Source organism: Ips typographus, linkage group LG2 (genome assembly GCF_016097725.1).
Source record: "Ips typographus isolate SLU linkage group LG2, UJ_Ityp_2.0, whole genome shotgun sequence".
NCBI classification, from domain to species: Eukaryota; Metazoa; Arthropoda; class Insecta; order Coleoptera; family Curculionidae; genus Ips; species Ips typographus.
The window spans coordinates 9,112,468-9,130,387 of NC_138423.1; the positions used below are offsets into that span (position 1 = coordinate 9,112,468).

Genomic DNA, 17,920 nt, shown 5'->3' on the forward strand with positions numbered 1-17,920 from the left:
TTTACCATTACTTATGGGACACCCTATACAGGGTGTCCCACGACGAAAGACATCGATTGATATTGGAAAAAGTATAAATAGGAGAGTTTTGAAAATTTGGCAGGATACTGATGTGGGCATGCCCAATCCAACTAAAATATTTTCAAGATGGTTGCACTTCCGTTTATACCGGAAGTCGATCACAACTTTCTTATTTTAAATAGAACACCCTATATATTATTACATATTTGGATTCCTCACAAAATTCTGACCAACTTTTGTATAGAATGCCCTATGCCTATCTCTAGCCGTTTTCGAAATATTTGATGTTTTTCCAAAAAAGTGACAGTTGCAACGCTCAACATATTTTTGTACTATGTTAAAACCGTATTTCATTTTGCAATGAAACTTTGGGTTATTGTAAATAAAGGATCGTTTTATTAAACTGAGGGTGCGTAATGACTCATTTGTATACAGGGTCGTCAAAAAAAAATCATAAACTTGCCACTAAAAAAAATGAAAAATCTCAAGTTTTTTAAATAGAAACCCACATTTTTTATGACGGAATCATTTTGAGCATTAAAAATTACTATAAGTTTCAATTTACTTGCCTATACCTAAATCCAACCCATTTCGTTTTATTTGAGAATAAACATTTTTTATTATAAAAATTCCAGATTTCTTGAAAATTTCTCTCTCTAATTACGTGTGGATTTATGTCACACCAGTAGTGTGAATTATGTCTATTGAATATTCCATTTTTAGTGAATTTGGCCTCGTCGCTCCAAATAATATTATTCAAAAACAATTCATCTCCATAGTGACTAGTCAGCAAAAACTCACTAAAAACAACTCTCTTCGGAAAGTCAACCTCTTTTAAGTGTTGCACTAATTTAAATGAAAAAGGGTGAAATTTATGTTTCTTCAGGATCCTCTGAATTGGGCTTTTGGATATGCCTGATTCTACGGAAACTTGTCTTATTGGCAAAGTTGGATTTGCAACAAAATAGCCCAAAATTGCAATTTCTACATTTGTATTATTAAGGATTGGTTTTGTTTTAATAGCTTTTATCTTCACATATCCCGTATTCTTAAAATTTTCAATTATTTGCTTGACAGCTTTTGGTGATGGCTTTGGTTTTTCTGGATAACGAGCGGCAAATACCTCACATGTTCTACTCACAACTTTATCACATTCTCCGTAAATAATAAACAGATTTAAGTAATCTTGGTTTGAATAACGTAACCGCTACAAGTATATTTGCAGTTGTCAAAACACTCAAAAGTAGTGTTATTAACATGCCCTGCAGGTCTCCAATATCACCGTGTGTCAAAAGCATGACCAACTAGAACACCACATAATCCCAACCGTGCAGCATAATAAAAAAATATTTATTCTCACATAAAACGAAATGGGTTGGATTTAGGTATAGGCAAGTAAATTGAAACTTATAGTAATTTTTAATGCTCAAAATGATTCCGTCATAAAAAATGTGGGTTTCTATTTAAAAAACTTGAGATTTTTCATTTTTTTTAGTGGCAAGTTTATGATTTTTTTTTGACGACCCTGTATACAAATGAGTCATTACGCACCCTCAGTTTAATAAAACGATCCTTTATTTACAATAACCCAAAAGTTTCATTGCAAAATGAAATACGGTTTTAACATAGTACAAAAATATGTTGAGCGTTGCAACTGTCACTTTTTTGGAAAAACATCAAATATTTCGAAAACGGCTAGAGATAGGCATAGGGCATTCTATACAAAAGTGGGTCAGAATTTTGTGAGGAATCCAAATATGTAATAATATATAGGGTGTTCTATTTAAAATAAGAAAGTTGTGATCGACTTCCGGTATAAACGGAAGTGCAACCATCTTGAAAATATTTTAGTTGGATTGGGCATGCCCACATCAGTATCCTGCCAAATTTTCAAAACTCTCCTATTTATACTTTTTCCAATATCAATCGATGTCTTTCGTCGTGGGACTCCCTGTATAGAGGGTGTTACAAATTCGATGCATTAGCATTCCTATCTCAGAAACTATAGTTGATAGAACTTTAGTTCTTCTTCTTCTTTAGGTGCCGTCTTCGTTTCGAAGTTTGGCTATCATCAAGGCTATGCCTATTTTCGATACTCAGATCTAAACAGTTGGCAGTTGTTGTAATTATACCATTCTTTTAAGTTCTTCAGCCACGAATTCCTTCTTCGTCCTATGGATCTTTTGCCCATTATTTTTGCCTGAACAATAAATTGCATTAACTGGAGTATCTGAAAAATAAATGATTAACCAAAAACATATTATACAGTATGTCCAAGATTCGATTCTCTATACAGGGATCTCGCATCCCGTAAGAGCTACTGCAAAGGTTAATTGGGGAACGTTTTAGAGAATTTAATAGGCAATCCAACACCGTAATTTTTGCTTCGTTTTTAAATTATTTTCGAAAAACCAAAAATGACCATTTTCAAAAAAGTGCTGTATTTTCGCTAATTTTAAAATTTGGCTTAAACATTGTTAGAGCAACTTTTTAAGGACTATCTTTCTGTGTATTTCGTTTTCAGTTCCGACGTTTCGGTCTCGAGATACCATCATCAACTTCTTTTTTTCTTATGGACGCCATTTTGTTTATTTATCTAGTTAAAAAGAGCACGTTTTTTGCATTACATGTTGCAAAAAAATGTACTTTTATGTTAAAAAAGCTAAAAAACAGTAATTCTTAAAATTACGTTAACGCAAAATTTAAACGATTTCAAAATGAAGAAAATGTAGTATGTTGTTCTAATTATTAAGGTCTAAACTAGCTTTCAATCTAACCAAACGTAACAAAATGTCTCCCGTTCGCTCGTCGACACTTCGCAAATCCTTAGCACCCTACTTATGACTTTGCCAAGTGTATTTCGGTTTATCATTGCAAAAGTATTTATCACCCTTTCTCGGAGAACATCAACATTTGTAGGAGGTTCAAACTCATAAATCTCACTCTTAGCATGACCCCAAAGGTAAAAATCTAAAGGGGATAGGTCTGGGGTTCTAGCTGGCCATGGGATTGAACCGTTTAATGCAATGACATTATTTCCAAAATTTTCTCTAAGAAAATCCATAACGGGCGCTGTCTTATGCGCAGGACAGCCATCCTGTTGAAACTATAATTTTCTAAAATCAGCTTCATTTGGCACAACTTCTCGAAGAGCTGGTAAGATCTCAGCTCTCAATAAATCCAAATACCTCCTTCAATTAAGATTATAATCAAATGTAAATGGCCCTATTAAACGATTTCCTAAAATGAGAAATATTGCTCACAGTTACTGAGTCGCAACTTTATTATAAAAGTAATATTTTATTTGCATACCAATGATTCCACACCAAATATTTAAGCCAAATCTTGTCTGCATCCGTCTTTGAGCAATCTCATGGGGATTCTCTACGGCCCAAAAATGTCTATTGTAACTTATTAAAAACACCACAATTAGTAATCCTGCTTTCATCAGTCCATACAACAAAATTAGAAAATTCTGGGTCCTCATTACATTTATTAATGTACCTGAAAGTAATGTAGACACGATTTTTTAGCTTTTGTGACATAAGAAAAAAGAAGTCCGAGAGAGAGAGAGAGAGACATAGCCCGGGCAAAAATTTAAGCTGCTATCTGGTCTAAGTAGCCCAGGAAAAGTTGACTTTTACTTGAAATTGGCTTAATAAAAGTTTAATAAAAAACGAATATACTTCAAACTTTTATTGATATCGTAACAGAATGTACTACATGCAAGTTCTAGCAATATAAAGCAATAAAATTGAAAAAGTATCGAATGTATCAGGTTTTTCCTTTTTTAATAAAATAAATACAACTAGACGCATTTTAGTATCAAACTGGCTAAAGATTTTCAATGTTAATGTTAAAGCACTTTTCTTGTATACGGTGTAACAAAAAAATTATTGTTGGTTACCCAAACATATTAGGCACATATGGCATATCATACCTATACAGTACGTGATTAATATTATTTATTACCCATGCTCTTTAAAAACAAACATTTTTATTAAAATCATTTCAGTGTATAATTTATCATTATATCAATAATTATATGCCTTAAAGGGATAGTTTCACTTGCTCGGTTTCAATTCTTGTTCAATTTTATTTCCATATTTTAAATTCTCGTTTCATTAAAAAAAAAAAATGTAACTTTTACCTTGTTAATTTAAAATTGAAAAGGTAAAAAACGAAAACGTACTACTCATGACAGAAAATTACAGTTTTAGTGAGTTTTTGTCTAATTCTATTTGGCACTTCATTTTTACAAAAGTTAATGGTGGTGTTAAGGTGGTGTTTAACAGTAAAGTAGTTTTTAAAATTAATCTAATCAGTTGTAAAATATGACAATCTAACGGATCTTGATCAGTGCAATGATTGTCCAAAGATAAAAATACTTCTTGAATATTTAATTTTCTAATTTTCAAAGAAACAAGTTTAATCTACACAACATCGTACAAGCTGAAGAAAATTGTTAAAACGATTTAATGACAACTTTCAGCAACAATGCAAACTTTAACAACATTCTTAGATGGTTTACAAAGGCTTCCTCTATTTTTTTTTTATTTAAGAGAATGGACATAGAAACATCACTGATTAAAGAAGCAGAGCAGACATTGCGATTAATAGTTTTTATTAATTTTCGGCAGACACAGCCTGCTATACAGAGTGTCCCACGACGAAAGACCTCGATTGATATTGGAAAAAGTATAAATAGGAGAGTTTTGAAAATTTGGTAGGATACTGATGTGGGCATGCCCAATCCAACTAAAATATTTTCAAGATGGTTGCACTTCCGCTTATACCGGAAGTCGATCACAACTTTCTTATTTTAAATAGAACACCCTATATATTATTACATATTTGGATTCCTCACAAAATTCTGACCAACTTTTGTATAGAATGCCCTATGCCTATCTCTAGCCGTTTTCGAAATATTTGATGTTTTTCCAAAAAAGTGACAGTTGCAACGCTCAACATATTTTTGTACTATGTTAAAACCGTATTTCATTTTGCAATGAAACTTTGGGTTATTGTAAATAAAGGATCGTTTTATTAAACTGAGGGTGCGTAATGACTCATTTGTATACAGGGTCGTCAAAAAAAAATCATAAAGTTGCCACTAAAAAAAATGAAAAATCTCAAGTTTTTTAAATAGAAACCCACATTTTTTATGACAGAATCATTTTGAGCATTAAAAATTACTATAAGTTTCAATTTACTTGCCTATACCTAAATCCAACCCATTTTGTTTTATTTGAGAATAAACATTTTTTTATTAGGCTGCATGGTTGGGATTAGCTGGTACTCTAGTTAGCCATGCTTTTGACACACGGTGATATTGGAGAACTGCAAAGCATGTTATGTTGAGCGTTGCAACTGTCACTTTTTTGGAAAAACATCAAATATTTCGAAAACGGCTAGAGATAGGAATAGGGCATTGTACACAAAAGTTGGTTAGAAATTGCAATTTCTACATTTGTATTATTAAGGATTGGTTTTGTTTTAATAGCTTTTATCTTCACAGATCCCGTATTCTTAAAATTTTCAATTATTTGCTTGACAGCTCTTCGTGATGACTTTGGTTTTTCTGGATAACGAGCGGCAAATACCTCACATGTTCTACTCACAACTTTATCACATTCTCCGTAAATAATAAACAGATTTAAGTAATCTTGGTTTGAATAACGTAACCGCGACGGCATATTTGCAGTTGTCAAAACACTCAAAACTAGTGTTATTAACATGCCCTGCAGGTCTCCAATATCACCGTGTGTCAAAAGCATGGCCAACTAGAGTACCAGCTAATTCCAACCATGCAGCCGAGCATGCAGCCTAATTAAAAAATGTTTATTCTCAAATAAAACGAAATGGGTTGGATTTAGGTATAGGCAAGTAAATTGAAACTTATAGTAATTTTTAATGCTCAAAATGATTCCGTCATAAAAAATGGGGGTTTCCATTTAAAAAACTTGAGATTTTTCATTTTTTTTAGTGGCAAGTTTATGATTTTTTTTTGACGACCCTGTATACAAATGAGTCGTTACGCACCCTCAGTTTAATAAAACGATCCTTTATTTACAATAACCCAAAGTTTCATTGCAAAATGAAATACGGTTTTAACATAGTACAAAAATATGTTGAGCGTTGCAACTGTCACTTTTTTGGAAAAACATCAAATATTTCGAAAACGGCTGGAGATAGGCATAGGGCATTCTATACAAAAGTTGGTCAGAATTTTGTGAGGAATCCAAATATGTAATAATATATAGGGTGTTCTATTTAAAATAAGAAAGTTGTGATCGACTTCCGGTATAAGCGGAAGTGCAACCATCTTGAAAATATTTTAGTTGGATTGGGCATGCCCACATCAGTATCCTACCAAATTTTCAAAACTCTCCTATTTATACTTTTTCCGATATGAATCGAGGTCTTTCGTCGTGGGACACCCTGTATATTCTACAACATCACATATTACTTGTATATGCATATTATTTATTTTATATGGTATGCATAAAGAATATGAATAGCAAAGGCCATGATCGTAGAAAAGAATATGTAATGCATATTCTACTGAGGAGATACATGACAATTGCCATGCGGAACGAGTTTCTTGGGCAAGTTCATATCACGTGCATAACATGTGATTAAATTCACGTGCTGCACGAAACGTATTCTGCGTCTGAATATCTCGTACCAAAAAGAAGCAAATCCGAACTTGAAAAGCACATGAACGGAACCTTAATGCTTACTGAGAACTTACTGAACCCACCACAGGCATTATAGGAAATAATATCCACGGTCGAAGTAGACCTATCGACCTTATGCATTATTGTCCTTATAATGTCCTTGGTATCTTAATTACTATAAACAATCTGAAACTTTATCATCCTGTATCTCGGTAACAACGCATTTTCTGCTTAAAATTCTCTAGGTATGGTATAGGTTTGGCCGTTTAACACTGAATCACCCTGTATACATATTATGGGTCAATAACATTTTGGTGAAACATAAGTTAGAGTATAGTAAGTACACTCTCCGTATATTAGTCGAAACATTGTTTTTTAGGCAGTACTAACAAATTTTAACAATGAACTGCTTTTCGATTCTTCAGGTAGAAAAATAAAAGTAGAAAAGAAAAAATCAAGAAAAAGGTTTAGTAATAAATGCGAGTAAAACCCACAAACAGTTGCTTTTGCATAATAAATGTATATAATTTATTGCTGTCTTCTAACAAAATCCCAAGATTTTTAATCATCCGTGCACCACATGGCAGCATCGCTCGGACACAGCCCTCATCTGTCGCGCCCTTAAGAGGGCGCCGACGCAGCATCCCTTTAGACGACGTCGCCGTCGTGGCGCCGACATCAACCGCTCCCATTTCGCCCTCGCGCGTCGTCCCGTTCGTATCGAAAACGCGTAAGAGCGACCGCGATGCGCCGGCCAGGGGCGGGGCGACAATTGGTCGCCCTTGCCTGACAATTCGTGATGCCGCGAGTGCCGCCCCAAAACGGGAACTGAAACGGTAATTATTCAAATTTTGCCACTTAAAGGCATCTAATATTGTTGCACAGGTGTTGTTCGTTCTGGAATGCACGCAGGTGTTTAACCTGTCTTTCTGTTTTTTTTTCTTTTTTGTTTACGCAATGGGCTTGCCACGCAATGTTCGGGTTTGTTTTTGAAATGATTTTTCTGAAGTGTCGCATGAAGCAACTGATTTCCTTTATGTTGGTGGTTCAAACAGGCTAAGCTTTTGTTTATGTCTTGACCCAAATAGTGTACTAGCCTTTTGACTAAACTGAATGCTTTGAAAGACATTTTGTTACACTTGCTCTATTTACTAGTGACCAGTCAAGTCAGCGTGTGAAAATACATAGACTGGTAAATATTGATGAACTACATAGATTGACCGGGGCTAGGAGTTTCTAAAATTTGTAAACAATGAATAGTCAACAATGTCAACCAACATTACACCATAAAGCAGAACTTTTTAGATTCTTTTTTGAACATTGAAAAGAGGATGTCATCTTTAGCTCCTACCTACTTACATTTAAACTACACATTTTTGATTTATTATTAAAATGATCTCCGTCCTTTGCCTGTTAAATTGTAAGCCTCTATGAATACTAATGATGTTTCATCCGCTACAAAAGGATAATTCTACCAAAGTACAGAAGGTAAGTGATGTTGAACTCATTATCATTATTGTCAAGGTGACATTGAAGAAAGTATCCTCCTTGACATCAAAATAAATAAATTGTAGCTTGAGTATCTAGATTGTAAGTTTCTAGACAACTTATTTGAACGCTTTTCATCAGCTGATTTTTTTGTGAAGGTGTCTAGTAGACATTGACCACCCCATCATTGTATATAATTTCTATGTTGTAAATATCTTGACAAAGTTGCTCAACAGTATACAATCTAAACTATTAGATGTTCATAATATGTATTGTATTCGTAATTATCAGAACAACTATAGGGGCCATTGGCAACACTGCCGTTTTGCGCATTCGGGTAGAACAGAGAAAACAAAAGCTAATTATGCATCATGCATGGTTGCCACTTTGTCATCAGTTGTTACGAACTTTTTCTAATATTGTTTTAATGCCAATGCTAATATGTTTATTATGTTAATTTGCGGTACGTTATTGTTTGTATAACATTTCAAAATTATACACAGAATTTCAATGCTAATGACAAGCAAATGTGTCAGTCTGCCAAAAAAGGCTGTGACGTCATTGAACACACAATGACCACTTTATCGGGAAATTTTGAGCTGTCAAACATCTGCTTTGGCAGACTGACACATCTTTGTTGGGAGCTTTGATTACCAATAGTTCTCTCTCCTTAAAGTGAGTTTTTATGTAGAGAAAGTCCATCAAAAACCATTAACCATAAAAAATAAAAGCAAATGGATGCTTAAGTGAAAGGTTAATTATTAATACAAAACTAACTACTCTATGAATAAACACCAACTAGTTTTCAGTTTAATGGATTTTATAAAAAGTTTAAATTTTTTCGACAAGAGCATTTAAAGCTTACATTTTAGCTCCCTAGTGTTAAGTATTAATAATTGCTTGGTAAAGTACCTACGTGATGTTTTACAAATCAGACACGTAATCAAGTAGTGTTAAAGTAAATGCTTTCAAAATTTCCGCGTAAAGTTGAATAATAATTAACAAACAAGAGCATATGAAGGGTGCACGGGAAAAACAAGCTAAGTCAAATTTTGAAGTTTTTGAGTACAGCAGTTTTATCTCTAAAATCGTTGTTAACTGGTCACCTATACGCATTAGAAACATAAATATTTTTTTATATACAGGGTGGACCATAAGTAATGGGACATAGAGCTACAGCATATTCCTGACATCAAAATAATACGATTTAGCTGAATTGTCCTATACCGAAAGTTAATATTAAGAAAGATACAGGGTGTGAAAGTTGAAATTTTATTTTAGCTTTTTTGTCATATCTTCACGGTCTTTTGATATAAATTACTGAAAGTTGGTATAAAGGGGTTTTGGCAGGCGTAAAATACGATGCTTTCATTTGTTTTGTAGTAGCTGATAGGGGGCGCTAGCGGTAACCATCTCCGTCCCTTCAAGAGGTTCAAACTTTTTTTTACGGAACTGAAACGGCCATATGACTTTAAAATATGATTCTAAGATGTTTTCTACGTAAAAAAGGTATACTTGTTGTAAGTCTTAAAAGTCGACCGTTTTCGAGTTATTTAATCTTTTATTATTGCATGCATTTACATGTACAGCAGATTTTAATTACTATTTTTTTTTAAATTCTAAGTAGGATTTGATACAAAAACAAAAAGGGCGTTCATAACAACTAGCTTTATTTTAAAGTTTACAAACATTTTTTAAACGGTCAAATTTACATACAGAAACTGTTATGTGTGTAACTTAAGGGTATACCGCACATATCGTATTAACATACGACAATGCATGCAATAATAAAACATTAAATAACTCGAAAACAGTCAACTTTTAAGACTTACAACAAGTATACCTTTTTTACATAGAAAACATCTTAGAATCATGTTTTGAGAGCATATGGTCGTTTCAGTTCCGTAAAAAAAAGTTAGAGTCTCTTGAAGGAACGGATATGGTTGCAGCTAGCGCCCCCTATCAGCTACTACAAAACAAATGAAAGCATCGTATTTAACGCCTGCCAAAACCCCTTTATACCAACTTTCAGTAATTTGTATCAAACGACCGTGAAGATATAATAAAAAAACAAAAATAAAATTTCACCTTTCACACCCTGTATCTTTCTTAATATTAATTTTCGGTATAGAACAATTTCGCTAAATCGTATTATTTTGATGTCAGGAATATGCTGTAGCTCTATGTCCCATTACTTATGGTCCACCCTGTATAAAGTAGCATGCTTTTTTATTTAATATAATAATTACAAGGTTGTTGTTGAAGAAGATACAAAAATAGGTCTTGACTTAGCCTGTATTTCACCAGATTTATATTATAAATATTAAATTCGTCAAACTTAAGTAGCAAACAAGGTAATTCATAAATTAAAATGTATGTCAAAAAATAATTAGTTGAAACCTTGTTTTTTTTTTGTTGATAAAAAATTATTAAACTAATTAGTTACTAAAAAGATTGAAAGGTAAGTAGGTCATTCCCGTGTACGCCTATCCTAAAATATGTTCTATTAGATGACGTAGCTCGTTTTTCTTCTGACTGAGTTTGGACCCTGTATAGCATCGCTATTGTCTATCGGGTGACGCTGTTTTCTCAATTTGGCCAAAAATTGACTTAGCTTGTTTTTCCCGTGCACCCTTCATATGTTAATCTTTATTAACATTCATTATTATATGAACAAATAGAATGAAAGGTGTTACAAAAGTTGCATATTACATGAATCTCCAGTACAGTAAAGTTTATGATTAATCAGAAAAAGCAGCTTGCTGTGCTGCTGTGCTTTACGCAAATGATGCTTATGTAGACTTACCTTGATACCAACTCGTGTTGATGTCGCTTGACGTCTAAGTGCGAGTCGTCAGACAAAAACGGTTAAAAAATCGATATCTGTCAAACGACGGAGAGAAAAAGGAGAGTGTATCAGGGTAGTAGCCAGAGGAAAAAGGAGAGAGCAATTTAATTACGAGGAAAGAGTGAAACTCAAAGTCTTAAACTGTGATCTATATTAGGAGGAAAAAGAGACCTTACAGACAAAAACAGATTGATGAGAACTGACCTGTCTAAACACTTTTAATATTTAAATTTTTGTTGCTTTTAAAATAGTTTTGAATCCGTTAGTCTCAGTAACAAGTAGTTGTTTTTAATCAAATATTACATAAGTTATTTTATTTCAGCTGAAGCAGAGTTTAAGCTAGTGCGGAAGCACCAGAGACACTGTTCGTTCGACTCGTGTTATGTGTGATGGTTATTGCTAGTTCAATGGAGTTGTTAAAAAGCCCCACTTAAGGGTATGTATACGTTTTTTTTTAGATTGTTCAAAACAAAAATTAACTGTATTATTTAAAAGCATGTCTTGTAGAAATAGTTGCAATTTTGAGATATTTAACTCGTTTTGACAAATAGTTTAGAAAGTTGACAAATGCTTCCATAGAAATTGTCACTTTTTAAGAAGGGCAGGCACTATTTAAAAATCAGCCGTTTTCAGGTTTTTAATTTTTATTTGTAAATTGTGAAAAAAAATTGTATACTATGTGGAAGGTCAATTTTAGAAGTCTTTCTGTTGAAATGATTGCTAATTTCAACACTTCCTCTCAATCATTTACCTTTACTTGTTTCACACATTAAACTAATTTTAACATTTCCCTAAATTTAGAAAACAATGTATATTCTAAATGCTTAGTCAATATATCTACAATTTGTTCAGTTGTACAAACATATTCAATCATAATTTTCTTATTCTCAACTAAATCTCGAACAAAATTATACCTCACGTCAACATGCTTTAAGCGTTCATGTTGATGATGTTTCGTTAAACTTATACAAGGTTGATTATCTTCAAAAATTTTAAATTTTGTACCCGTATAACCAAAATCATCTGACAAGATCACCAACCACATTCCTTCACGTACACATTCTGAAAGAGCAACATATTCAGCCTCAGTGGAAGATATAGCAACTGTGCTCTGCTTCCTAGTAGTCCAGGAAACTAAAGATCCAAAAATTTGAAATAAGAAACCAGAAGTTGATTTTCTGTCATTTCTGGCACCAGCCCAATCAGAATCAGCATAAGCAATCAAAACATCAACTATATTCTTCTGTCTGTTGTACCTCTGAGGTACCTGAGAATCCTTTTGATATTTTGCCAAAGTTTCTCTGTTGGACAGCTTTGGTATCGACTACAGATGTTGACAGCTGCAATTATATCTGGTCAAGTTCCCAACATCAGATACATTAATGATCCTATAAGTTCTCGAACTGGTTTATTTCCTTTGAATTTTTCCAATAACTCAACATCCATGTCATAATCTTTATTCAGAGGTGTCTTTACTGGATGACAATTTACCATATTAAATTTCTCTAAAATTTTCTCTACATAATGTCTTTGATTCAAATACATTCCATCTTCAGTTCGTCTAATTGTTATTCCCAAGTAAAAGCTAAGTTTTCCAAAATCTTGCATTTCAAAATTCCTAATTAGATTTTGTTTTAAAATCTGAATCATTTTCATCTGATCGCTTGCTATAATTATATATCATCCAAATAAAGCAAAAGATACAATTCAAAGTCTTTATCCTTACGAACATATAACCATGGATCATCCTTGGATCTGATAAGCTGCTGAGTTAAGACAAATTCGTTAAATTTTTTATTTCAGCTATAGGGGACCTGTTTAAGTCCATATAAAGCTTTAAGAAGCTTGCAAACTTTGTTTTTGTCTTGATTTATACCCTCTGGAATATTCATATACATACATTGTATATGTCTTCATCAATGGTACCATGTAAGAATGCTGATTTTACGCCCATTTGTTCAGCATACAGGTTCTGATGATTGATTATGGCTAAAATAGTTCTTATAGTCGTCCTTGCTTGCAACCTTGCAACAGGTGCGTATGTTTCATCATAATCAAAACCCTTCTTTTTCATGAATCCCTTAGCAACTAGACGTGCACTACTTTACTATTTCTCCTTCTTGGTTTTTCTTGACGGTAAACACCCATTTACAATCAACTACTGTTCCACTTTTAGGTCTATCCACTAAAGTCCATGTCTGATTTTTCACTAACATTTCTCTTTGGCCTCTCGCTAAACTGCAAAGTCATCTTTTGATTTAGCTTCCTCTAAACTGGTAGGTACCTCTTCGACAAATGAATTAATATTTAATACAGCATGATAAACTTCATAATCTTGTTCCTTTCTCTATGTTGGTTTTTGTCTTTTTCTTCATTATTTCCATATTTTTCTTCCCTATCAATAATCTCATCAGTTTTTCCTTCCTCTTGTTCCTGGCTTCGTCACTGTGTTTGTTTTTCCATATTATCAATCATACTCACTCACATCTTCTATGTTTATATCAATAATTGTTTCTTCTTCCCTTGCTTCTTGTAAATCAATAATTCTTTTACTTTCATCAAACACTACGTCCCTACCAAATTCCACTTTTTGTGTTTCAATATTCCACAGTCTATAGCCATTATTAGCCTATCATAATGCAAACTGTCCCTCTAGGATCTAACTTGCTTTCCTGTTTTGTTTTGGTATGTGTTTGTAAACTACACGTCCAAAAATTCTTAAATTTGATAAATTTGGTTTTCTGCTGTAGAAAATGTCTGCAGGTGTTATTCCATTCCCTAAAGCTGCTGTAGGACTTCTATTTGTCAGGTAAACTGCACAAAGTAGTGCCTGCCACCCCACATGTATTTCTCAAGTTTTGATTCCAAAATCATTGCTCGTGCCTTTTGAAGTAAAGTCCTGTTCAATCTCTCTGCTTTCCCATTGAGCTGTGGTGTGTAAGGTATGGTGGCTTTAATTTTTATACCTTTTGACCTACAAAAATTAGTGAAATCCATGGAAAAATATTCCTTTCCATTATCACAACAAAGAGAAGCAATTCTAGTGTTAAGTTTAGCAGAAACATCAGCAACAAATTGCTTCCAGCAGTCAAATCATCACTTTTATGTCTAATTAGATATACAATACAAAAATGTGAAAAATCATCTAAAAAGGTGACAAAATAACGTTTCCCATCATGGGTCTCAGGTGTTAAAGGGATTCACATATCAGAGTGAATCAATTCCAAAACCCTACTTGATTTTGGTTCACTTTTCTTATTAAAAGGTAACTGTCATCTTATTTTTTTCCCTTGTTTATTGGGTCTTCTGTCTCACACAAAAAAGGTTTGTTGAGAAAATGGAATTTCGCACTATTTTCAACTAAGTTGAAAATAACATTAACCTAGTCGTCCCAACACAAGACCACTGACTTAGGCTCGGTCTTGTTACCTAAAAACGCTGACGTTTCGGTGGATAATCTACCACCGTCTTCAGAGAATCTAAAAAAGAAAGAACACAACGGCAGAACACAGAAAACAACAACTTAATAAATATTAAACCTGATAATGTTTAATATGGAACTCTGAGAAGGGTTTTGTCAATAAAAATTGACATAAATTTTGACTTTTGTCATTCCAATAGGAAAGGTTATCTATTGTTGTAGTGAAAGGTGGGTTTTATAATGAAAACAAAATTACAAGAAATTTCAGTTTCGTTTGATATGACCAAGTGTTATCTCCTCCTCTAGAATATTTAACCAAGTTTGGTCAATATTAATAGAGGATGTAGCAACACAGGAGTCATGGTTTAATCTAATATATGCACTTTCTTTTATTTTACGTCTTTTTGAAAAAGTTTCTTTGTCTATGATACTACATTCATTCCATTTGACTCTATGATCATTATCAAACGCGTGTTGGCATATATTAGATTTGTGAAAGTCTCCAGTTCTTAAATAATTTTGGTGTTCTTTAATACGTTTTTTTAAAGGTCTGGAGGTTTCACCAATATAAAATTGATTGCATTCGCAAGGAATCGCAAGGAATTTTATATATCACGTTTCTTGTAGATTCATTTTCATTGTGAGGTTTTGTTTTAGTTAAGTGTGATCTTAATGTGTTTTGAGTTCTAAATATTGTTCTGATGTTATATTTTTTAGCTATTCGTTTGATTTTGTCAGAAATACCTGGAATGTAAGGAATAAAAAGGTTAGTAAAAGGTAAAATTTGATTTTGATTTCCAGATTGTTTTGGATGTTCTAAATCCTTAAAACATTTATTAATAAATGTTTCAGGATAGTCATTTTCTTTTCGAACATTTTTAATGAATAATTTTTCTTTATTAAATTGTTCATTATTGCAAATAATTTTGGCTCTATCAAATAAACTTTTTACAATACCTTTTTTTACCATTATTGGATGATTGGATTTGTAGTTTAAATATCTATTTGTGTGGGTAGGTTTTCTGTATACTTTTGTTTCAAATTTGTTTATGTCTTTTTTGATTAGAATGTCTAAGAATGGAAGTTCGTTATTTTGTTCAGTTTCTGTTGTAAATTTGATTGTGGGTTCTATTGAGTTTATGTGAGTTAGAAATTGTTGGAGATGATCATTACCAAATGGATATATTGTGAAAACATCATCAATATATCTCCACCAGATTGTTGATTTATAATTAAAATTATTAATGTTATTTTCTTCGAAATGTTCCATAAAAATATTACTTAATATTGGAGACAATGGAGAACCCATTGCCATTCCAGAATTTTGTCATCTTACTTTTAACACGCACTTCACAAATTGATTGAAATTCCTTATTTGTAGTAACATTTTTATCATATTCTAATATCCTATATGCCCTAAGCGTTTATGCCAAGTAATCAAATCAGTTTATTTATTCAATGTTAATGCTGAACATTGACAATTGCTTGCTTCAAACTTCTTTAACTTGAATGTCAATTCATATAAACCATTAATTCTGTTCCCAATGGCAATGTTCTGCATTCCCTTATTAATAAACATTTTTCCTGCTCTAAATAATATATCAAACCCAGATCTTTCAATTTTTTGTACTGACATTAAATTATGTTTTAAATCTGGCACAAACAAAACATCTTTCAACATCTTTCAATGTTAAATCTACATAACCAGTTTTACTTTTTAACATTCCTTCAATATTTCCTATCTCTGTGGCAAAAACTACGACTCTATTCTTAGCAATATTAATCTTAAGTGGTTTGTCTAACTTACGGCCTTCTTTTAAATAGTTTGCTACTGTAACCATGTGATCAGTTGCTCCAGAATCCAAGTACCATTTAACCTTCCCTAGAGCAGCTTCTCCACTTGTCACCATTCATGCAGAGGTCAGGAATGCAAAACCATCCTCCTCTTCTTGATCCTGCTTAGCTTTGTCCGCATTATGACCTTGTCGAGTACCCCCATTGTTGTTTTTCCAGCAATTTGACCTTTTATGTTCAGCCTTCCCACAGTTATGACAGTTGAATTTAAAATGTTGTCTCTGACCCATATTATGACCATTCCCTTCAGTCCAACTATGCGCTCTCTTCATATAATTTCCATGAGGTTTTCCTAATCCCTTTCTACGAGTATTAAAAGCTGAACTTGAATTTGTAAATTAGTTAATGTGTGAAACAAGTAAAGGTAAATGATTGAGAGGAAGTGTTGAAATTAGCAATCATTTCCCTTTAAGTTTGCACATCTCTAATTAAGTTTAGAAGTAAAACTTAACCTTGTGTCTGTCTGTTCGTCAGTCAGATGTTAGTTGTTAGGAGATTCTTTTGTTATTATTCTGTTTATCTTGTCTTCTTTGATTGTTCTTGAATATAAAAAAGTTGTAAAAGTTAAAGTGTAGAATCAGTCTGAGTAAATTTACAGAAATTGAACAAGGAATTGATCATATAGCTGTATTACGCATCTTGGTTATCGATACTCATTTAAATAAGTAAAGTTTCAAATAATTTTATGAATAACCTTGTTGAGGAGATACTTCAAAACTTTATTCCAAAAGAATAAATCTTATAATCTGAACCTTCTAATTGCGTTTTCGTTTACGAAAATACTCACTAAGGACAAGGATTTTAGAGAATTTATCTACACTGACACATCAGACTTTAAAGATAAATTGGATTGAACGGATTGGGCAGAAAGCTTTATGAGGTTATATTATTGTTCCTAGGCGTAAGCAAATATTTGTGCGTAAAAAATATTGTACAAAAACTGTAAAATGTTACTTATAAGTTTCATTATTTTACTAATATTGCTCTGTACTTTTCAACTTCAGTTTTAACAAACTATTTACATTCATAAAGTGTTCTGCTGCATTGCAATAATGGAATATCTATAGAGCACTTCCGCATTCAAAACTTTATTCATAGACGTTATGAATGCTGCTACAAGAACCAAAGCTTCTACTTCCTCATTGACTTAGTCCCCAACTTGTTACAAGCAAAGTCCAAACTTCCTAGCGGTCATTAAAAGCTTATTCTTGGCCAGGGATAAATACAATTCAAAAGCAAGAGAAGCTAAATTAGAACTGAATCTCTTATCGTGTCGGTCATTACTGTCTACCCCTTTAAGACGTTGGGTTTTTGGATAAAGCGTTTTACGAGGTCCTCTTTGTGTTTTGGGATGTAATCAAAGCAGGAAACAATAATCAGTTGAAATAACCACTTAGGACAATCCTATAAATTTAAATATAGACTGTCTTTGAATTGCTTAATATTAGTGCTTTTAGCTAATAAAAAAATTATCTTACTATAGCATTATAATGTCGCGGTTTGGAGTAGAAACAGCAAAAGATATGGATGAAGATATTCAAACATTTACGTTCTGTAAACTTATAACTAATTTGCATTCAAGCAAACTGAAAACAATTGTTAGTTTTC

General features: G+C 32.8%; 2 long non-coding RNA genes across 3 annotated transcripts in view; one reads left to right on the forward strand and one right to left on the reverse strand.

Annotated features, from left to right (window-relative positions):
* Window positions 1-6,830: 6,830 nt before the first annotated feature.
* Window positions 6,831-17,920, forward strand: part of LOC145725552 (uncharacterized) — a 53,300-nt gene continuing 42,210 nt past the window's right edge. The window contains exons 1-2 of the long non-coding RNA XR_014177338.1: window positions 6,831-7,537; window positions 11,360-11,473. This is a non-coding gene — a long non-coding RNA (uncharacterized LOC145725552). The remainder of the gene's footprint in view (window positions 7,538-11,359; window positions 11,474-17,920) is intronic.
* LOC145725557 (uncharacterized) lies at window positions 11,664-16,819 on the reverse strand. Of its 2 annotated transcripts, XR_014177344.1 has the most exons (3): window positions 13,277-16,819; window positions 11,789-13,246; window positions 11,664-11,738 (listed from the first exon to the last, which is right to left on the reverse strand). It is a non-coding gene; the product is annotated as an uncharacterized LOC145725557 (long non-coding RNA). The 2 variants fall into 2 exon arrangements; XR_014177343.1 differs by having other exon boundaries at window positions 11,789-16,819.